Here is a 24187-nt window from a genome sequence, read left to right on the forward strand (position 1 = left end):
TGTGGGCTCAGGAAGTCTTTAGGCAACCTGTCTGCAGGTGTCTGTGGCTGTGGCCCTACCCAGCTAGTTGCTTGGCCCGAGGCATCCCAGCACCTGCAGGCTGTTGAGCAGCGCCAGGTCTTGGCGTTAATTTGGTGTTAATGAGCGAGAAGGAGGAACCCACCTGGCGCACGCCAGCATGCACGTGGAAGAACGCGCTCCCAAATATGGCTGCCGCCAGTGCCCCCAGTGTGAACCACAGCCGCCCTACCTCTCCGAGAGACTCTCCAAGACCACCAGGTAGGTCTGGCTCCTGTCAAATTACTGTTTTTGTCCTGGGTCCCGGTGCACATGAGATTTTGTGTGCACCCTTGAGAGTGAAGTCTCTGTTTCCCCCAGTCCTGTGGGGCTCCTGCAAGTAAGCCCTGCTGGTCTTCAAAGCCAAATGCTCTGGGGGCCCCGTCTTCTCAGGGCAGGAGCCCTGGGCTGGGGAGTTCGACGTGGGGCTCAGAACTCTCACTCCTGTGGGAGAACCTCTGCAATATATTCTCCAGTTTGTGTGTCGCCCACCCCAGGGGGTAAAGGGATTTGATTATGAGTCCACCCCTCCTGCCTGTCGCGTTGTGGTTTCTTCTTTATGTTTTTAGTCGTAGAAGATCTTTTCTGGTAGGCTCTGGTCTTTTTTTTTTTTTTTTTTTTTTGCGGTACGCGGGCCTCTCACTGTTGTGGCCTCTCCCGTTGCGGAGCACAGGCTCCGGGCGTGCAGGCTCAGCGGCCATGGCTCACGGGCCCAGCCGCTCCGCGGCATGTGGGATCTTCCCGGACCGGGGCACGAAACCGCTGTCCCCTGCATCGGCAAGCGGACTCTCAACCACTGCGCCACCAGGGAAGCCCCGGCTCTGGTCTTTTTCATCGATGGTTGTTCTGTGTTGTGATTTTGATGTGCCCGTGAGAGGAGGTGAGGTTAGGTCTTTCTCCCCCGCCATTTTGGCTGATCTCTCCTGAATTATGTTTTAAATAATTTGGTAGGTAGCTGAGAATCTTTCGTGGTTCCTGGAGTTGAGGTTGGAGGTTGCTCTGGGCTGCTTCCTTTCTCCCTAGTCACTGAGTTGGAGAAGTAGTAGAAACTGGCGGCATGTCTGTTTCCCAGGCACTGGGACCCTCTCCCTCATTTCAAACTAGAAGGTCCTATAGAGCTTTCATCTTCGAATTTCCTTCAGTGCCTGGATAGGTGTCTGGAACCATGGTGAAGGAAAGGGTCGCGTAGGGCATTAGCCTCCTGCCCCATCCCCACTTGACAGCGAGGCTCTCTACATTGCTGCCGATGCCTGTGTCAATGAGACCCTGGTTGGGGGGTGGAGGGAGGGAGAAACAGCATTTGCATCAAATGAATGGTATGGGAGTTGGGGCGGGTGATGCAATGCTGCTCCCAGGGAGGAAGTAATCTCTAACCTCTCCAACCGGATGGTGGCTCCTTTTGGAGAAGGCAAGGAAGGAGGACCGGAGCTGGGCTTCACTGGGAAAAGGGTAGAGTGCCCTCCAGAGCTCTGGTCCATCAGCCAGCCTCAGACACCTGTTGCCGCCTTGCGGGGGAGCCAGCTCTGTCTCCCAGCTGTGATGTGCCGCAAGCCCCATTGGGAGGAGCTTGAAATGGTAGGTTTTATCACCTCCATTTTTTTTAGGTGAAGTAACAGAGGCCCAAATGGTGAAGTGATTGGCACAAGTTGCACAGCTGGTAATAAGCGGAAGAGCTAAGGCTCCAATCAGAGCACTCAAGTGCTCTCATTTCTATAATTCAGCATGGTGGTTTGGAAAGAGCATGGAGTTGGTGTTCTTCCACTTTAGTATTTGCAGGGCCTTGGACAAGGCACTTGAAGTTATAGTAGTGATTAGGTGAAGTAATATAAGTGGACGTGTCTGCCACAGCGTTAACAATAACAGGAGCTCAATAAATGTGCTAGGCATGGCAGGGTGGAAGTGGGGGAGGTAAAAACACTGCGAAAATAAGACTGGGTCTTGGCCCTTAGGAAGCTCATTGTTATGAGGGACAAGGTAGCACAGCAATTAGGCTCATGGACTCTGGAGCCACATGACCTGGTTTTGAAGGATGGCTCACACTCTTCCTAGCTGTGCCATTTTGGGAAAGTTACTGATTCTCTCAATGCCTCAGTTTCCTCATCTGTAAAATGGGCATAATTGCAGTATATACTTCCAAGGTTATTGTGGAGATTAAATGAATGAATTCATGTACATGCTTTGGCCAGTTCCTGATACATAGAAGGCCTGTGATACATGAGAGTTGTCAGTACTGTTATATAAATATGTAAACATGTAAATAAAAAATTTAGGTAACAGTCAACAAAAACAGTGGAAGAAATGACACAAAGGGAAAATGAGACGTTCTCAAGTATGCTCTAAGGAAAAAATTTCCTGCTATGTTTGGAAACTCCTGCAGGTACAATTCGTGACCAGATGGCAAATGATCTCTTTCTTAGTTGATCACGAAACGGAGTCCAGAGGCTGATGCCAAATCTTTCTTTGAGAAAAAGTTGTCTTCTTGAGTTTTTTCTGCACTTGTGCTAGGGTTCACTCTGGGCATCTTGCTGCAAGGTCAGGGCCTCTGAACTTTCCAGGTTCTATCTGGAGAAAAACTTTAGTACAGAGCATTGTATTATTTTCTTGTTGCCACTGTAACAAATTAATGCAAAGTTAGTGTATTAAAGCAACACGAATTTATTATCTTATAGTTCTGAGGTCAGGAGTCTAAAATCAGGGCTGCACTTTTTCTAGAGGCTTCAGGGGAGAATCCGTTTCCTTGCATTTACCAGCTTCTAAAGTCTGCCTCCATTCTTTGATTTGTGGCCCCTCCCTTCATCTTCAAAGCCAGCAGTATAGCATCTTCTCTCTTCCGGGACCTCCTGCCTTCCTCTTATAAAGATCCTGATGATTACTCTGGGCCCACCAGGATCATCCAGGATAATCTCCCCATCTCAAATTCCTTAACTTAATCACATCTGCCATATAAAGTTACATATTCACAGGTTCTGGGGATTAGGATGTAGACGTCTTTAGGAGGCCATTATTCAGGCCTGTCACAAGCATCTATAAGTCAAACACATCTTTCTCTTGCTAATATGGGCAGCCTTGCTTAGGATAACTAGCAGAAGCTGATATGCAAATTCTCCACCCCACCACCTGTAAGGAGAGGAAAAAATGCAGATGGTGAGCGGGGAGTAAGAACTCTGTCCTACCACTCATCCATATAATAATTGCTGTGGGAATTCTGGTGGGAGCAGTAAATAAGGGCAGGCTTTTTACTGGAACTAAAGATTTGAAAATATCTTGAGAAAGGAGCAGGTCCAAAATAAATTTTATTTACTCATCAAAACACTTTTGTAGAACTTGATGTATGTACTGCTCTGAGCACTTCATACAGAGTCATGCAATCCTCTAACAGCCACACGAGGTGCATTCTATTATCATTATCCCCATTCTACAGATGAGGAAGCTGAGATGCAGCCAAGGTTAAGGGATGTACCTGAGGTCACACAGCTAGAAGTGGTGGCTCTGCGTGAAGTGGTATCCGATGATGGTGAACTGAATGAACCCCGGGTTCCAGTGACCTTGGGCACTCACCACCCAGGGCTTTATGTGTCCTTGAATCCACAGTTCTCACAGTGTCTCATCAGGGTGGCTTTTGGTTTAGATGGTCCAGCATGAACATGGGGAGAAGTAGTTTTCACCTAATGGAACATCTTTGCCTCATCTCTGGAAGAAATAAGTGCCCCAGGAAAGAAAGGAGAAGGTACATTTAGAATCCAAGAGCTGGAACAGATTTTAATGATCTTCCTGATTATCAAGGTTTCCCAGACTTCTAACCCTGGGGCAAAGCAAAGTAGCTGAGCTGGCCTTGAGGTGGAAGCGTTTGGCTTGGGTCTTCAGCTTCAGGCAAGAAAACATCTTTCAGGACTCAAATTCTTTTTTAAAAAATTAATTAATTATTTTTTATTGAAATATAGTTGATTGACAATGTGTTAATTTCTGCTCTACAACAAAGTGATTCAGTTATACTTATATATACATTCTTTTTTTATATATATTCTTTTCCATTATGGTTTATCACAAGATACTGAATACAGTTCCCTGTGCTATACAGTAGGACCTTGTTCTTTATCCATTCTATATATAATAGCTTACATCTGCTAACCCCAGTCTCCCACTCCATCCCTCCCCCAATCCCCTTCCTCTTGGCAACCACAAGTCTGTTCTCCAGGTCTGTGAATCTGTTTCTGGTTTGCAGATAGGTTCATTTGTGTCATGTTTTAGATTCCACATATAAGTCATAGCATTTGGTATTTGTCTTTCTCCTTATGACTTACTTCATTTAGTATTATAATCTCTAGTTGCCTCCATGTTGCTGCAAATGGCATTATTTCATTCTTTTTTATGGCCGAGTAATATTCCACTGTATATAGGTACCACATCTTCTTTATCCATTCCTCTGTCAATGGATATTTAGGTTGCTTCCATGTCTTGGCTACTGTGAATAGTGCTGCTATGAACATGGGGGGGCATGTATCTTTTTGAATTAGAGTTTTGTCTAGATATATGCCCAGGAGTAGGATTGCTGGATCATATGGTAATTCTATTTTTAGTTTTCTGAAGAACCAACTTACATTCCCACCAACAGTGCAAGAGGGTTCCCTTTTCTCCACACCCTCTCCAGCATTTGTTGTTTGTAGGTTTTCTGATGATGCCCATTCTAACTGGTGTGAGGTGATACCTCACTGTAGGTTTGATTTGCATTTCTCTAATAATTAGCAACGTTGAGCATCTTTTCATTTACTTTTTGGCCACATGTATGTCTTCTCTGGAGAAATGTCTGTTTAGATCTTCTGCCTATCTTTTGATTGGGTTGTCTTTTTTTGATATCGAGCTGTGTGAGCTGTTTGTATGTTTTGGAAGTTAAGCCCTTGTTGATCACAATCATTTGCAAATATTTGCTCCCATTCTGTGAATTGTCTTTTCATTTTGTTTATGGTATCCTTTGCAGTGCAAAAGCTTGTAAATTTGATTAGGTCCCATTTGTTTCTTTTTATTTTTATTTCTATTGCCTTGTGAGACTGACCTAAGAAAACATTGGTACAATTTATGTCAGAGAATGTTTTGCCTATGATCTCTTCATAGTTTTATGGTGTCATGTCTTATGTTTGTCTTTAAGCCATCACGAGTTAATTATTATGGTGAGAGGGTGTGTTCTAATTTACATGTGGCTGTCCAGCTTTCTGAACACCAGTTGCTGAAGAGAGGGTCTTTTTCCCATTGTATATTCTTGCCACCTTTGTTGAAGATTAATTGACCACAGGTGTGTGGGTTTATTTCTGGGCTCTCTATTCTGTTACATTGATCCATATGTCTGTTTTTGTGCCAGTACCACGCTGTTTGGATTGCTGTAGCTTTATAGCATTGTCTGAAGTCTAGGAAGATTATGCCTCCTGTTTTTTTCTTTTTCTTCAGGATTGCTTTGGCACTTCTGGGTCTTCTGTGGTTCCGTATAAATTTTAGGATTATTTGTTCTAGTTCTGTTAAAAATGTCATGGTTAATTTGATAGGAATCGCACTAAATTTGAAAATTGCTTTGAGTAGTATGGCCACTTTTGCAATATTAATTCTTCCAATCCAAGAGCATGGGATATCTTTCCATTTCTTTGAATCATCTTCTGTTTCCCTTATTAATGTTTTATAGTTCTCAGCGCATAAGTCTTTCACCTTCTTGGTCAGCTCTATTCCTAATTATTTTAATTTGGGGGGTGAGATTTTAAAAGGTATTGTTTTTTTACATTCCCTTTCTGATATTTCATTGTTAGTGTAAAGAAACGCAAGCGATTTCTGTATGTTAATCTTGTATCCTCCTGCCTTGCTGAATTTATCAGTTCTAGTAGTTTTTCCGTGGAGTCTTTAGGGTTTTCTATATATAGTTTTAAGCCATCTGCATATAATGACAATTTTATCTCTTTCCTTCCAATCTGGATACCTTTTATTTCTTGTCTGATTGCTGTCGCTAGGACTTCCAATACTATGTTGAATAGAAGAGGTGAGAGTGGGCATCCTTGTCTTGTTCCAGATTTTAGCAGGAAGTCTTTCAGCTTTTCACTGTTCAGTGTTATATTGACTGTGGGTTTGTCATAAATAGCTTTTTTTATGTTGAGATATGTTCCCTCTATACCTACTTTGGTAAGAGTTTTTATATGAATGGATGTTGAATCTTGTCAAATGCTTTTTCTGCATTTATTGAGATGATCGTGTGGTTTTTGTCTTTTGTTGATGTGGTCTATCATTGATTGCTTTGCATATGTTGAACCATCCTTGTGAACTTGGGGTGAATCCCGCTTGGTTGTGGTGTATGATCTTTTTTATGTGTTATTGGATTTGGTTTGCTAATATTTTGTTGGGAATTTTTGCATCTGTCTTCATCAAAGATATTGGCCTGTAGTTTTCTTTTTTGGTCAAAGCTCAGATTCTAGCTTAAAAATTCATGAAGCATTTTTCATTCTAAACTTGTAATGAACTCTTCTTCCAAGAATAAGTCTTTGAATAAAATTATCAGAACATTGTGCAATGTATATCTGGTGATTTTTGAGTGTCCCCCCAGACCCACCGCTGAGCTGAACACCCAATTTCCACACCTATTTGAGAACATAGACTCTAGTCCCACCCACTCATAAGTCTAAGCTCTAAACTTATCAAATGATGGTTTAGACCTGGCTTGGACACATTTGCTGAGAAAGGGGACTGATTGCCAGCTCATGAAATGCATGAGGCACTCTTGTCAATCTAAGTCTTGGAGCTAAGGGCTTCTAGAGTCACCTTATGTCAAATCACCCAAGCTGGTATGAGAGAAAAGGCAATCGCAGTAGATGGGGACACGGAGACCTTCCCTTCACCTTGGGCCTGGCTGGACTCCTAGGGACAGAACGACTATCTTTAATGGAGAAGCACCAGTGGTTGAAGCCATGGGCAGAGAGTAATAGTGCTGAATGCCCTAAGGACTCAAGGCATTTCTAGCTTGTGCTAGAAGTAAATAGCAACTGTTTTGTGGCAAAAGAGAGCCACATAATTCAATTCAAGTTCAGTGGGTATTCCCAAGCAGAAATTGTAAGGGCTAGATTTAGGATGGGGGATGGGGTGGGGTTGGAGTGGGGATAAATACACTAAATAAGTCAAAAGTCTGTGTTCTAGTCTCTAGTTGGCTCGTGGGGCACATAGTAAATTCCTCTTAGTGACTGGCTACCTTCAAGTCTCAGTTTACCGAACAGCTCATACATTGGTTGCTTAAGATTCCAGAGGCCTAAGGTCATCCTGTGGACAGCTTGTACGCACCTGCTCAAAGCTTCACAAGACTTTTCATTAATGTTTGGTCTAGACAGTTGGCAAACTGAGAATACGTTTCTGTCTAGGAATATTGCTAACCAACTTGGGCATCTCTCGCTAAAGAAAGTGAGGTGGTGATGAGGAGTAAGGAAGAAACCCTGGTGTATGTTTGGCTCTTCTGGGACTTGAGGACCATACGACAGATGCTCAAAGATCCATAAATTACAAAGTACATCCCAACCGCAATTTAAAAACCAGGAAAAAAAAAAAGACCAGGTGGCTTTGGCATGACCCTTAAGATCACGATGGGGAAACGACCACTTTGCCATTCTACTTGCTGTTCAGAGCCCTGTTTTAGATCTACTCTTAGAAATATGGTTCTGATCAGAAATGAAATCAGAGGGGGAAGAGGAGGATAAGATGGAGAAATCCAGGAGCTGTGCCGGGGGCCTCTTCGTTTCAAGACCCAACTCACTGGGAGCTCCAAGACAGAACATTTCAGCTTGTGCTGCTAGAAGGGGATTCTCAACAGAGCAAGGGGGCTCTTCAGAACTGTGGGAGAGACTTCCTTTGAAGCCTTTGTTTCTCTAATAGACACAATCATGGAAGGATCCAAAAAGGGAAGGGACACAGCACACTGGGTGTTACTACGGACAGATGACAACTCCGCCGGCCGAGGTAGAACCTGAGGACAGTGGGGCTACTTTTCCCTCCTGCCTTTGCTTGTGGGAGAGCTGCTGCAGACTGGAAATCAAACTCGGCCCTGATACTTTGAAGTCTCCTCCTCTTTGAGGTTATGGTGGAGGGATAATGAGTGGATGAAAGGCCTTTTTAGCTGGGGCTGTGAAAGCTAGTTCCAGATGAATGGGCACTGGCAACACAGGGCAGCTTGTGAGGCCCATTCAGGAGGGGGAGGGAGGGACAGAGCAGGTCTTTGGATGGTGTCTGCCCCCAGCACCGGCCCTGGAAACAACTAGTGAGGGGAAGGGAGCCAAAGGGAAGCAAGGACGGAAGAAAAGTCCTTCCAGACCGGGTGACTCACTCAGCTGCTGGGTTTGCCTCTCCGTAGGCATTTGAAGGGACTGAGAACAGTGGAGGGCGTGGGCTTGGAGAACAAGGCAGATTCCGGCAGGGTCTCCCTCTTTGCTGGATGGGAGCCCTTTCATCCTCCTATATTTATGGTTCGAGGGCTATAATCCCCCCATTGGGGCCACAAAACAGTCTCTCAGATGCCCTGGTCTCGGTAGTCCCTATGAGACCCTGTTTTTGGGCCCCAGTGCCCTGGGCTCCTCCTGTTTATTGTTCGGGAAATCTCCCTCCTTTCTCTCCTGCCCTTATATGAGAGAGCAAATGCCTTCAGGCTTGGTTTTCCATTATCCCTGAAATCCATCCCTTCCCAGGCCATTACCTGGTTACTATAAAATAGGCCACAAGCTGGCAGCTCTCGGATGGGCTGTGTGAGGTTGAATTCTGTGTCATGTGACCATCGGGAAGTTTCACTGTTTAAGAAGCTCAACCACACCTGGTCCTACAATTGGTCAGAGTCGAGTAGGGGTGCCACCTTGGGTGGGGCTTGGGTACACGTTCCCTAAACATGACTTCTGCCCTTGCCCCATCTTCTCCCAGACCCTACCTCTGCCCACTGCCGGTCTTGATCTTCTTACACACTTGTACATTCACATAGTCACACTATCACACTGGAAGCATTTGAGTTTGTGACCCCAGGTAGAAAAGGGGAGCACATCACCTCCCTACTTTCGTGTTTCTACATGGAGAAAGTTCTGAGCGACACTCCTGGTTTCTCTCCTTCCCCTGAATTAGTAAGTTTGGAAGAAGGACCCAGGCATGCCCAGCTCAACCCCTCCATCTTCAGACCTGCCTGCCTCCAGGAGGATCCCTAATGGCTCTGCTCTCACCCAAAGGTGAGGGTTCTCTCTGTAGGAGACCACTGAGGTTGTCCATCACTGCCTGCACCCAGGAGGTCATGTTGGCCTAATTCAGGGGTGAAAGGTTAGCAAGCTGACTTGGCTGCAGTTTCAAGCCACGTTTTTCAGTTGGCTTTATTCAGTTGGCAAGCTGACATTTCCATCAGGTATCCTGATACTTAGTTCAGAAAAAGTGAGAGCTGTGATTCCAGTGGTGAAGGCTACAGTTAGTATGCAGTTTACGTGCTGATGTGTGTCTAGCTTAGGAACAGCAAACTTCTTACCCCGAGCGTTGCCTGAGATTCTCCCATCCCCATGGATGCGTGCACACCCGTGGGCCCCAGTTTCACTGACCCGTGCTCCCTCACCAATATGTGAGGACTTCAGCCCTGTGCAAAACCCCCCTCCCTGAAAATCAGAGAGACCTTAGGGAGCATTTCTCTTGCTCTCACCCTTGGCTCATGTACATACAGCTTCTCCCTGCCGTGATGTCCCTGCTTATGTAGTTCCTCAGTGCCCCTGGCGGGGTGGAGTCCTCCCTGGGAGAGCTGATATCTGTCCTGGTGGAATTTTCTCAGGGTGCCCCTCAAGTTCCCATCCTTGTGGTGTCCATCCTTCTTGGGTTCTCTTCAGGCCTCACTGCACAAGAGTAATTTCATGTTCTGTGCAGAAGTATCAGGAAGACTTCCTTTTCTTCCACTCTGTGTCATGCTTTGTCTAGCCTCAAAGTATCTCTGTGTGTCCTCACATCCCATTGCTGGCTGCATCCTCTGTCTCCATGGGCCTCTGTGAGGTTGACTGAGGGGCCCACTCCTGAAACAGACGCTTGGCTGACCTCCCCACCTGAGGGTCTCCCACGCATGCATCCCTGGCTCCCTCAAACCTTCTCTCTCCACAAGAAGTTCTCCTGAACTCCTACTCATGCAAGTTAGCTTCTCAATGGCCAACCCAACAGTCTTGTCCCAACTGAATGACAAAAGCCAACATTTATTGAGCCGGACACTGTTTTAACTACTTCATATGAGCTAAGCCACTGAATCCTCCCAATGGTTCTGTGAGACAGGTGCTCCTCCTATCATCACTACTTCTTATGGACTTGGAAACTGGCTCAAAGGGCCTCAGAGATTTGCTCCAGGCCATACGCATGGTGAGTTATAGAGCTGCTCTTCACATACGAGTGGTCTCAATTCAAAGTTAACCCTCTTAGCCTTCCTTGAGCTCAATCTGTGATGTAGGACAGAGAGGAAGAAAAAGGAGAGGAAAATTTAAGAAAAGTTGGAAATGGGCAGAAAAGTAATATAAAAAGGGAGACAAAAGGAAAACAAGCCAGTTCCCCAGCTCCCAATGTTTGCATGATAAATCACTCCATCATACTCTATTCCATAGAGCTTGAGGGATCACAGAGGATCTGTCTTCTCATTTCACCAAAGAGAAAGCTAAGGCCCAGAGCAGTGAGAAACTTGCCCAGGATGAAAATATGTGTATTTTGAGAGAATAAGTGAAGGCAAAATGAAAACTAAAAGAGCTTCTAAAATGGAGATGGTGCAAATCTTTGTTTTGCTGTACGGCAGCTGAGAGGGATGGAATGACCTGCCCAAGATTAAAATATGTGTACTTCAAAGAGGATGAGGTAAAGGAACCAAAACAATGAGAGGGACTTGCCTGAATGAACTTCTAAAATGGAGAATACTCCATTTTGTGTTACAACTTGAAAGAAAAATTACTTTCTATTAAATAAACACAGTTTATGAAGTGTAGTCTCTATTACTGCTATTGTGTACTGGTGAAAAGGGAAGGTTTGCCTATTGATTGATCCCTTTGAGCGCCATGTAATCAAGCAATTTTCTAGCTGAAAATTTCTGGAATTTGGGGCCAGATGCTCTCACATTGCATTAATTAAAAAGGCTTTTGTCGGGTATCGCAATGTTCAAGGGGTTTGGTCTTGCGGAGAGGCACAGAAATTCACAGTGGTTCGAGAGGCATGATGACAAAGGTGTGCATGGTCTTGGGCTTGTGCAAGATCCATCTGTGTGTAGGCATCAGGATAGATCAATGATTAGGGAGCACTAAGGCCCGAAAACATTAGGCATATGTTTAAACATGAATCACTGCAAAAAGGCTGAGGTTAATGTGAGAGCCTTTCACTTCCCTAATAGAAAATCGAGCCAGCCCTCGCCTCTGCCCATAGACTCAGCGATGCCCGTGTGGCTTCCATGTGGTCAGAAGCATTAGTTAGGGTCTTATCCATATCTATTAGGAGGGAGGAAGCCCATTTAGCAAATTAAAATTGTTTTTATTTCCCCAGCTAATTGTTTTCTAATTGTTTAAGTAAAAGGTTTTGGTCTTGATTAGAGGCTTTTAGTAAATTAAATCTGTTCACATTTTACAAGTCTAATATTTAGATGATAGAGAGGCAGTAATGGTTAGTGAGGTTTGCTGTGGTGAGGGTTTTGAAATATAAATGTCGATGCTGTATAGGTCTTAGAGATTATGTGGTTCAATACTCTCATCCTGCCACTGAAGGAACCGAGGCCCAGAGACGCTAACGGACTTGTCAAAGGTCACACAGCTTGAGAGTGGGAGAAGCTAGGCCAGAGCTGCCAAGGTCTGCTATCCCTGGCTAAGCAAACATTTTCAGGGGGAACACCTCTGGTCAATGCAGAGAGCTTTAATTAAATATTTAACCTTGAAAATAGCCCACACACAGAATAAATGGGGCATGCAGAAACATTAATTAATGTGTTTTATAGCTTAATGTAAATTATGTATTTCACACTTTAATGTAAACTGGTTAGTACTTGATATTTAACTGAGCAGTTGTTATGGGGAAATGTAACACACTGTGTGAGAATTTGAGCTAAGTGACCTAAAGCTACACACATAAGCGTGCACATCCTGCTTAAAATAAAATTGATATATTCCACTATACTTCTTAGAATAAATGGAAGAAAAAATGTTGATAAGATGCAGAATTAATTCCCCAAAGTGGGTTCCTTAGGGATACTTATGTGAAATCCATGTAAATCAGTGTAATGATCACAGATGTTACGAGGGGAAAATGATTTCCTAGTCTAATAAAGCTGGAAAGCCCCAGGTTAGGCAAGTTAAATAGATTTTTTTCCTCTCTTTTTTTTCCTCTGTTGCTTCTCTCTCTCTCTCTCTCCCCCTCTTTCCCTTCTGCCTTTCTTTTGTCTTCTGTTCTTTCTTACCTTCTCCTTAACATCTGGCCATTCCTGAGGCTTCAGCATTGTGAGTCTTGAGGGAGCGGGGCAAGGAGGGTGTGGGACTGACCTTGGGAGAGCCTGTCTTGGTTTCCAGTCTCCATGCGGGGTCTGGGGAAGGCTGGGCCGAGTCACACAGACCTTTCTTTTTGTCCGGTATTCTGGCCTGGCTCACCTGGCCTTACTGATCTACCCAAGAAGTCTTAGCCTTTTCTTCAGATCCTAACATCTTCAACTCCGTCCTTGTTACATGCTCTGGCCTGGTGGTCCTCTTCCCTTCCTCCAGCTCCCTTTGCCCTCAGGCAAACTTTGATGATTCCCAGGGTCATTTTAAAACTGAAAGGCCATTCAGTCTCTTCTGAAAAAACGAAGAAGCACCTCCTCTTTCCGTGCAGACATGGACACTGGAGCCTCCTTCCGCGGACATTCTGTTGGATCACAGCACTGCCCCAGCTGCAAGTCCCATGAAAACATTGTACCTCACAAGCTCCCTCCCGTCCCCAGAACGGATCTGTGAGGGCACCAACGGTAGACACAAACTTTTCCCTTACTTATCCAGTCACTTCGGTTATTAATGGCCTTGTAGAAATAAGCTTCCCTGTCTTGAAATATGGAATGACTGAGAATACAGCCCCAGGATTTACAGCTCCACATGGCATGCAGATATAATTTTTACTTGGCTCCTGTGATGACAAGATTCAGTAAGGCTTTAGGCAAGTAAGTCTGAATTATGCGGCTAAAATATGAGATGTCCCTGGACACTCAGTCCCTCTGAGAGGATATCTGATTAGCCTTGGCCCCTCTGGAGGCAGGGACATGTTTGGAGTCTAATTTCCATTTGGCTGACCTGGAAAGGTTGGGACCAATATGGATAAGTCTCTCTCTTGGGATTTTTGGAGGAAGGTGCAAAAAAACGAAAATGTAAAAAAACGAAAACTGGCCACAGAGCTGCCACTCACTGTCAGTCACTCAGATTTTAGATAAGGACTCCCTCCTTTTTTATTGTCTCCCTCACTTAACCTCTGCCTTGATTCTTTTCCATCCCCTCTGGGGATGGGGGAAGGGGAGAGGGGGAAGAGGGGGAAAGACTACTTTTCTTTTCAAGTCTAACCATTTCAGTTCAAGTCTGTAAATAAAGGTTAAACTGAGAGGGAGCCCGAGTTAGCACAATAAATGCCCACTTGAGCTTATCGGCCACTCTCCCCCATCGGTCAGTCTCCCGGAGCCTCCCTTGAAGAGACAGCTACAAAGATCAAACCCTTTAGCTATTCGGTCTCCTGAATCCAATTTGACTTGGCCCTCCTATCACCCACTGACATTTGAAATGTGTCTATTTAAAAAGGAAAAGAGAAAAGAGCACAAATAGGGGGAAAAAAATATGCCGGAGATGCCATATCCTGCTAGGCAAGAAAAAGGAATACCCGGCTTTGCAGAGACTAGAGTCTGTGTGCTGTGTGTGTGTGTGTGTACTGTGTGTGTGTTTATGTGTGTGTGTACTGCGTGTGTGTGGTGTGTGTGTGCTGTGTGGTGTGTGTGTGGTGTGTGTGTACTGTGTGTGTACTGTGTGTGTATGTGTGTGTGTGTGGTGTTGGGTTTTGTTTTCTTCTTTCTGTCTTGGTCTTTTCCTGTGTTTCTGCCCTCCCACTGCCACATTTATTCATATGATGGTAAGGATGATTTAAACTGTCTGAGTTTTTCTAGAAGGCGGGAAGGAGGGGGCTAAGGAAATGAATGGACCGAGCCTGCTTAGTCACAGGGCCTTGCTCTGAAGGGCGTCCTTCGGCTCTCTGGCTGGTTGAATGAAGGAGGCCACTGGAGGAAGTTGGCTGGCCTGAGACAAAGAAAACAGGCACATCTAACACAGGAAGGATGTCCTTGACCTGGCCTCTGAACCCCAGACCAAGGTCAAGCTCCTGCAAGCACGCCCTTTGGTGGTCAAGGAGCATTTGCTGTGCCCGTTGAGAATCTGTCCACAGGGATTCTGAGTAGGGGGCTGTCTGGAGAGTCTGTAACTGGGGACTGTGACCCTCATTTCTGGTGGCTCTAGGTCTTCCAGTCCAGTGCTTCTGAATTCTGGTAAAATGTAGGCTTGGGGTTGGATCTGAGATTCTGCATTTCTAACAGACTCCCAGGTAATAAGATGCTGCTGGTTGTGGACCACTCCTTGGATGACAAAATGTGCTTGGCACAAATGTAGAGATGCAGGAGTGAGGTGCTGGGGCCTGAGGCTACAGCTGTGAGGGCATGTTTCATTCAGGACTCTTAAAAATGCTTTCAGTTATTTGGAGGCAGACCAAGGTGACACTTGGTTTTCCCACATTTACCCATATTCAATACATAGAGCATTTTGTAACCTTAGAAGAGACGTCCTCTCAATAAGGAGTAATGGATATCAGAGCGTTTCTCAAAGTATCCCTGGATTGGCTATAATGGAATCACCATGAGAGCTTGTTAGAACTGTTGATTCTGCGGCTTTTCCCGGGCCTCTTCAATCAGAAGCTCTGGAGGGGTAAGTGGTGGGGAACCCAGGAATTGGCATCTATCAGGCTTACAGCTGATGCTTGGGCACATTGAAGCAGCTGAAGTATTAGGTCCCTATGTCCAATTGCTCCTTCTTTGAATTGCAATAGAGTAATAAGCATCACAAGAAAATAGAACATTTGTTTAACAAATCTTTAAAAATACAAGTAACACATATATACATTCAATAGAGAAATTGAGAAAAGACAGAGGAACAAAACCAAGATGAAATTCACCTACAATTACTCTTGACATTTCGGTGTAGGCCCTTTCAGATGTTTTCCCCTATGCATTTTAGGGGAAAAAGACAAGCATACTTGTAATAAGATGTTAACATTTTGAAAAAGAAAAGAGCTCCACAGTGCACTGGAAAATTCTCTTCAAGCGACTACATTTCTCCAGTAGTGTACGTTTTCATGATAACCTGTTGGATTTCTCTCCTTAAAATCCATTGTCTATGAGTGACTTCTTTTTAACCTTGCTTCCTCAAGCAAAGTGAGGTGGTACCTTTTTGTCCTCCCTCCCCCCGCTTCTTCCTTTTTCTAATTTGCCTTCATAAATCAGTGACAAACAAGGTTTGGCAATTAATTTCCCCAGTTTTGTTGGGTCTCACCTGCTGACTGGCTGAGTCAACTTGAGAAAGGCTGGTCCCTTCTCTACTCTCTAGTTTCTTTATCTCTAGGATGAGACTAATAATGCTTGCCCTTAACACACTCACGGAGATATTTCCAGAGTTATGTTAGGATAAAATCTGCAAATTTCTTTAGATTACTGAGAGACAGAGTGATTAAAAAAAAAATCCAAGGCACTTGTTATTTCCTTAGTACTTATGACAGGATTCCCAGCTGTGGTTCTAGAAAACCATTTGAAAAAAATAAACCACTTTAAAGGCAAAAGAGACATTTCTCATCGCTCCTGTTAGACACTGGCAAAGGGGCAGGGGAGAGTGTCTATTTATAAGTCATATAATTTGATTCTACTTTAAATCCAGTTTCTACAACATGGACCGGGTAAAGAGTTGTATCAGTCAGGTCCACTCAGAGAAACAGAGCCAGTAGGAGATGATAGGTAGGGAGGTAGATCGATAGAAGGACAGGTTTTATACATACGGATTGATTTAGATGTATGGACTATATATGTATGTATATTTATGTGTAATATGTGTGTATAGATATACAGATATTGATTTAGTACAAGGTATTGGCTTACACAATGGATATGACTAAACAAATCCAAAAATCTATAGGGCAGGCTCTCAGGAAGGGAAGATCACAGATAACCTAGAACTCCACAGGCTGAAACTGTTGTCTGTAGGCGAGAATCTCTTCTGTCTCTAAGAAAAGCCTTAGCCTGCTTTTAAGGCCTTTCAACTGATTAATCCAGGCCTACCAGGACAGCCTCTCCAATTTAAGGTCAACTGATTGGGGACTTTAATTACATTTATAAAATCCCTTTGCAGCAGCCCCAGGTTAGTGTTTGATTGAATAAGTGGGGGCTGTAGCTTAGCTAAGCTGACGCATCAAAAAGCTCTCACAGTCTACTTCTTGTCAACATGGCTGGCACCCATACACATCTCCTTAAATCACACTTAATCTCCAAATCAAGACATCAGCTAAGTCACACTTCCACCCAACACGCTATAACTCACCAGCTGACAACTGAAAACAGTTGTGAAATTTGTACAACTTGACTCACTGTATCACCTTTCACAATCTTACTATCATTCTTTTAGAGTTTGTTAACCTTCACTTTCTTCAAATCTCTACCACTAATGTCTGTAAGACCAGTATTCCTCTTGGTTTATTCCCATAGTTTTTGTGATACAAAATCAACTTAACAGCAAGACAGCAGCTACCTCTCTGATGCCCCCCTTGGAACACCTTTCCTTAGGAATAGCTTTCTATACAGAATGCTTATAATCACCAGGCCCAGTGCTTAGCATTGTTTATATAGTATTTCACTTAATCCTTACACCAACACTATGATATAGGTATTATCTTTATCCTCTAGGAGAGGAGACTGGGTTAAGAGTGGTTAGCTAAATATATAGCCAATATCATATAGTTAGTAAATGGCACAGCTGGGATTTGTACCTAGTGCGTTTTTATTCCAGAGAGAAAGCTCTTATTCACAACTAAGATATTTTGTCTTTTTTTTTTTTTGTCTGTGTGGTATGTGGGATCTTAGTTCCCTGACCAGGGATCGAACCCTTGCCCCTGCAGTGAGTCTTAACCACTGGACCGCCAGGGAAGTCCCACAACTGAGATATTTTGAAGGTCCCTTGTAAGGGGAGTGTTTCTTCATGGGTGGTCTGGAGACCATCTATATCAGAATTACTTTCTGCACAGGTTAAAAATGCAGATCCCTGGGCCCAACCACAAACCTAGTGAATGTACATTTTTAGAGACAGGATCCATCAGTTTTAACAAGTTTCCCAGGTATTTTTATGTATTCCATAGTAGTCCCATACTCTGAAGTGGAGACTAAAGGAAAGAATTTTCAAAAGTGGACCATCTTGGCTGTTGGTAGGTTTTGATCACTCATGTTGTTGAAAAGAAACATCGTAAAATTTGAGAACATCCTCTTAGGTGGGTTGCGGCTAGCAAATTGGGAGACTTTCTACGTTCTACTGCTGTGTGAAGAATTTTCCCATTTTCTCTAGAGATTCGAGGGATGGGTCCCTGCCAGTGCCACACATCACATGCTCAGAGGACCAATCTCATCACGTATATCAGCTGTCCCAACACATTCAGACACAACCAGGAAGTGCTGTTATTACTATCCCCAGTGCAATAGAGACAGGATTGGATGGGCCAATAGCTCAGATGACAATGCAAGTTTTGGTAACAAATATATACACCAGAGATTTAGAAGACCTTTTTCTTACCCTGGTTTTGCAGATAAAGGCAAAGGTGGGGGTGGGAAGGAGACAAGAGGGACTGTGAAAGGCATATGATTAAAAAAGAAAAGGAGCGAGAGAAGCTTATTCTCATTCCCAAACCAGATCAATCCTTATTCCAAAGTGATCTCTAATCAAAACGCAGCATATGGTTTTTATTAATTTGGGGGCAATTCCCCTACCATCTAGCACAATAAAAAAGGATGTTGATATCATAGAAGATTATAGCATCCCTTATTAAGCTAGCAAACAAGATGTGTAAAATCCAAGATAATGAAATAAGTTGGATTGCTTCACCCTTCCCTCCCTGGTTTTATTATTATTATTATTATTATTGCTGAAAGTTCTGAGGAGAAGAGATTCAGAGCTGGGTTATTAATAGATTATGCTAGGTTTATTGCCAGTATGAAGCTGATACCAAGGGCCCAAACTTCTGCTCATCAGTTTCAGTGGGGAGAAAGCAGAGCATTATCTTTAAGCTCTAATTTGCAGAAATGATTCACCTATATTTAATTTTCTGTTTTCTGAAGCTATAAAAAAACTGAGCTTGAGTTTTTTTTTTTTGTTGTCAGTTGGTTTGGCCAACTCTTGTTCCCTTTAGTGTAGTATAGGTTCATGCCACTTTCTCCAGAACGAAACTTCAGGTCCATGGAGACCAGTACGTCTTCTGTGAATGCCCCACCATGAACATTAGGTTCTTCCTCGAGGGAGGCTGGCTATCAAGGTGTTTAGTTTTGCCTCTGTGAACTTCTGCAACATAGCCTCAAACCCTGAGCCATTCCGATATAGTCTGGGAAAGAGCGAGGGCTGGTAGTACGGGATGAGATTCCACACCAACTCTGGGAGTTCCTAATCCATGTTGAGAGAGGCAAGGAGGGAGGGGCAGTGGGAAGAAAGCTGGCTGGCTGCTGTGCTAGGTATGTTTACACAGGTATCTTATTCATCTTCTTAAACATCCTGTGAGGCTACCACCTCATTAATGAAGACTCTGTGTCTCAGAGAGTTTTTATAATCTACTCAAGGTCATACAGTTAGTTGGCGGTGGAGCAGGGATTCAACCCGAGCCCATCTGACTTGAAGTGCCACCTTTTCTGACCCCCTGGAGCCTGCTGGGCGGTTCCCTCCAGTCATCGTGGTGAAGCCAGGAGGCAGGTGGAAGAACAGGAAAGAGTCTGTTCCACTTCTGTGCCTACAGTTCTTGGTGCAGCAGGTTTGGGGACAGAGAAGGAGCTTGGTGTCGCCTGCCTCTCCTAAGATAGTTTGAAATTGGCTTTTCCACGAGGAGAGCCGGTTAGTTTAGGGCTTGCCGAGCTGAATGATGCATTTTTGTGAGCCAGCGTTACGTTTTAGAGAAAAGTTTTGACCCGTAGAATATTTTTCTCGCCAAACTGCACGCTGCAGATTTGAAAATCGCTCTGCAGATTGTCATAGCACCAGCATCTAAAAAAAATGACCATAGAAGAAATGATCATGCCACATGTTGTGGATGAGAGGTGTCTTAGCTCGGGCTGTGATAACAAAATACCATAGGCTGGGCAGCTTAAAGAAAAGGCATTTGCGTCTCAGAGTTTTGGCTGGGAAGTCCCAGAGCAGGGCGCTGGCATGTTAGGATCCTGGCAAAGCCCCTCTCCCTAGCTTGGAGATAGCTGCCTTCTCACATTGCAGAGAAAGAGGGAGGGAGGGAGGGAGGGAGGGAGGGAGGGAGGGAGGGAGGGAGGGAGGGAGGGAGAGGGGGAGAGGGGGAGGGGGAGAGAGCTCTTGTCTGTCTTCTTCTTATAAGGACACTAATTGCATTGTGAGGGTCCTACCCTCATGACCTCATTGAAACCTAATTAGTTCCCAAGGCCTCACCTCCAAATACCATCACGCTGGGCGTTAGGGCTTCAACATTTGATTTTGGAGGTGGGTGGTTGGGGGAAACACATTCAGTCTATAACAGGGGGGTCACTGCATCAGTGAGTTCTGGTCACTTTCTAGCCTCCTCCTGATCTAACCCATGGCAGGCGTGGCAGGGAGGGGTCTGACTGCAAAAGAACAGGACTGAGGATCACGCAGGCAGAGGCAGAGCCTCCCCTCTACTTCCGCTGCTCTCCAATTGCTTTGAACCCAAAGAACAGCCTTGCAAATGGCTCTTCAGTGTGCCCTGAGGGAAGCTCGCGGGAATAGTTTTTCAGCTGAATGGATTGCTGTTTCAGACCTTAGTAACTGGGCCTATAAAATAATCTCTCCTTGTCATCCTTAAGTAATTTTTCCAACCTTGATGCCCAGGCTAGAATTCCCTTGCAACTTCAGCATCCCGTTTCTAAAAGTCGGGAGCATCTCAGGACAGTTCATGGAACGCCCTGGGTGGTATATGGCGCATGGAAGAAATTTAACATTGAAGGAACATTCCTGAGATTAAAACGCAAGAGAACTGTTTAGAGAGAAGCCGACACCGTAGATAGAGTTTGGCAGGCAAGAGATTTTCTCACTAATAGGGCTAACAATTTAGAGGAGAATGTCATCAATTGTAATATGTTTACTTTTCATCTAATGAATTTTAATGGGCAGCTTTCACCATTACCCCTAGGAATCCATAAGAAACAACAACAAAAAAAAAACAGCCTGGAAACTTATTTGATAGTCACTAAAGCAAAATCTGTGGCATTATCTCAGCTCCATTTCTAAAGCACATTATTTTCTCAGAAGACATTTTAAATATAGCACAAGAAATATTCCTCGTATCGCTTGTACTCACTGTAGCCTGAATGCAGTAGCTCTTTGAGAAGTCTTATTTCCTTGCATATCTTATTTTGTTATTCGAATGATGAAGCATATTTTGCATGAAGTTACACCTTTGTAGAGGCAGATTTTGTTCTGGAAAATTGGTGCAGCATTTCCATTTCTCGCGTCTTTACATGACTGGTTTCTTGTCAGCAGATATAACCGTATCTGACACAGCAGCCCTGGAATCTGCATCCTTGCAGGAAGTGGGCCCCGGTGCGTTTCCGCATCTCTGACTAGGAGGACACACCTTCCCTGGGAAGAAGGTTAAATTGGACAGGTGCTTCTCAAGATCTTGAATATTTCTTTCAACAAATTTTTATTCAAAATGCAGACTCTTGTCATCGGACGGTCAAATTTGTCCTCAACTTAACCTTCAGGTTTAAAACTAACTGGCTTCCTCTCGAGGCATGCCCCTCATTACCTGTGACTGAGAGAGTGATGGGGCCACACAAGGCCCACACTGACCAGCTCACCTGACTGCAGAGGCTCAGCTGAGAGGAGAAAACCCCAAAGCGTTCCCTTTTGTTCCCTTTTTAAATGGAGTTTTTGACATTACAAGGTGGCATTTTACACTCATTATCAAATACCAAAATCACTGGACGGCTAGCAGGTGTTTTTCAGAGAGGCCGCTGTACAAAGCCTTGTACAGACACTGCCCTGGTTATCCCTGGCCCACCCAGCTCTAGCTTTATTCTCACTGTGATCCCACACGGCCCCTCTCACTAGCAGAACTGTCGCACTGCACAGCTGTAGGAGGCACTGTTTACACTGTGTTCTGTATGAGTGCCACCCCCAGGGCTATGTGAGCGGTGCCCCTTGAAGCTTTCATCGGAAGAACTCTGCAGGCTGCATTAAAACAGGCTCAGTCACACCACCAGGCCAGAAGACTTCATACAAAAATCGTGGGGGAAGTGAGAGAGTGGCATGGACATACATATACTACCAAATGTAAAATACATAGTTAGTGGGAAGCAGCCACATAGCACAGGGAGATCAGCTCGGTGCTTTGTGACCACCTAGAGGGGTGGGATAGGGAGCAGGGAGGGAGACGCAAGAGGGAGGGGATATGGGGATATATGTGTACATATAGCTCATTCACTTTGTTATACAGCAGAAACTAACGCATCATTGTAAAGCAATTATACTCCAATAAAGATGTTAAAAAAAAAATCGTCGTGATTAATTCCATGCTGTGGAGAGATTCTCACTGACCTGGCGAGCAGTTCCTCGGCTTCTTCTCTAAAGCCCCTAAGCTAACGCTTTGGATGTTGCCTGAAGTTCCATTGTTTTCTGTTGCTGCTATAACAAATTATCACAAACAATGGCGTAATGCAAATTTATTATCTTACAGGCCCCGTACATCAGAAGTCCCAGTATGAGTCTTCCCAGGCCACAGTCTAGAGGCTGGCAGGGCTGTGTCCCTTTCTGTCAGCTCTAGGGGAGAATCCGTGTATTGGCTCGCTCAGCTGTTGGCAGACGTCAGTTCCAAGTGTTGTAGGACTGAGGTCTCTGTTGCGTGGCTCCTGGAGGCCTCTCTCTGTGTAGACTCACACCTCAGAGCAGCAACATCTGAATCTCTCTCTCTCGCTCCAGTTGGGGAAGGTTCTCTGCTTTTAGGATTCATGCGATTGATTGGATTGGACCCACCTGGATAATCCCAAAATAATTTCCCCAGTTCAGGGTCCTTAACCTTAATCACATCTGCAAATTCCCTTTTGCCAAATAATGTGAGGTATTTACAGTTTCCTGGGATGAGGATGAGGGCGTCTTTGGGAGGACATTCTTCTGCCTACCACATTATTGACTTAATTATTTGTTAAAATAATGGTTACACGTTGAAACCAACTACTTATGGAGAACCTTGGTCGAGAATTGTGTTTTAGACAATATTAACTATCTGTAGGTGTTTTTTTCTCCAGCCACAGACGCATTTTCTCATTTAATCCTTTCGACGACCCTGTGAGGTAATATCAGTGTCAGTTAAGAATGCAATCAGCTGCAAGTAACATAAACCCCAACCAACACTGGCTTATTATTGTAAAAGGAAATGATCTACAGAGCAGCTCAATGGTGCCGTCAGGATCCTAGACCCTTTCTACCTTTGCTGAGAGTGAGAATACAACAGTAGTTAATCGCATAGACCCTGTGGCCCATTGTGTGGTTTTTACAAGTTTCATCCTCTGCAAATAGGGGTAATAACACACTTAGCCGATGGGGTTGATGGAGCAAATGAGTTAATACATTTAATGCGCCCAAAACTATGCCTGGTGTATATTAAATGCTCAGTCACTGTTGGCTATTTTAAACATTGTTTCTGCGTCCCCGTCCTTAACCTGTTGGGTTTTGATCTAACATCTTCACGCTTATCCCCTCCTGGTTGCAAGATCACTGTTGGGCTCCTAGTCATCACATTCAGTTGCCGGGCAGGAAAGAGAAGAGACGAGTAAGGGAGAAGGAGACAGGAGTGCTATTTGTATATGGAAATCAAACACTTCCCAAAGTACGTTCGGTTACTTCTGCTTACTCCTCATTGGCTGGAACAGTGATCTATGACCTCCCCTATGTTGAAGGAGAGTGGAGGAAAGCAAGTTTTTTGTTTTTTGTTTTTAATAGAATATGGAATCTGGATGGGCAGACACACGTCGTCCCCATCTCTTGCTGACTTATTCCCAGTCCCAAGAAAATGGTGACCTCTTCAGGAAAAAGGGGGAAAGAGGAACATAGGAAGGTACCAGCAGGGTCTGTGCAGTCTGTCATTGGTGCTTCAATGTGCGAGTCTTAGCCGCACATTGGACAAAGATTTTGATGGGAGGCTCGTGGGAGGTGCAGAGATAGGGGGAGAGCCTCTATACATGGGATAGTGTGTGGATTAAATTGTGCCTCTCCAAAAGGTATGTCTGAGTCCTGACCTCCAGTACCTGTGAATGGGATCTTATTTGGAAATAGGGTCTTTGCGGATATAGTCAAGTTAAAATGGGGTCATATTGGATTAGGGTAGGCCCTAATTCAATGCTTGGCATACTTATAAGAAGAGTGAAACTTGGGCACAAAGGCACACAGGTGGGATACCACGTAATGACGGAGGCAGGGATTGATGTCTACACCAACACTGATGTTTGGGGAAAAGAAAACTTTTCTGGGTGCAGTCTGGTTTGTTCCTGGGTCTAGGGGAAGGATCATCCGAATGCCCCTGCTGTCACCACTGCTGGAAAGTGAGAGAAAGAAAAGGACCCATAGGGACGTGGTGGGTCCCTTGTTCCAGCCAGGAACAAGGAGGGGCTGAAGGCTGAGGAAGATCCCCCTTGAGGGAAACCAACCTGGTCAGCACAATCCCTATCTCAGAACATTCCGGCTTCCTGTCATTCCTCTGTAACTGACCGTGGGGTCCTAGGATTCAGCCCACAGCTTGCGTCCTGCAGAAGTTGCCCTGTCTTCTGGAAGCCTCCGAGGCCCCTGGGGCACCGCCACTGGCTTAGCACAGTGTTTCTGAACATCACTATTTTTTT

The sequence above is a fragment of the Phocoena sinus genome, chromosome 7 (assembly GCF_008692025.1).
Source record: "Phocoena sinus isolate mPhoSin1 chromosome 7, mPhoSin1.pri, whole genome shotgun sequence".
NCBI classification, from domain to species: domain Eukaryota; kingdom Metazoa; phylum Chordata; class Mammalia; order Artiodactyla; family Phocoenidae; genus Phocoena; species Phocoena sinus.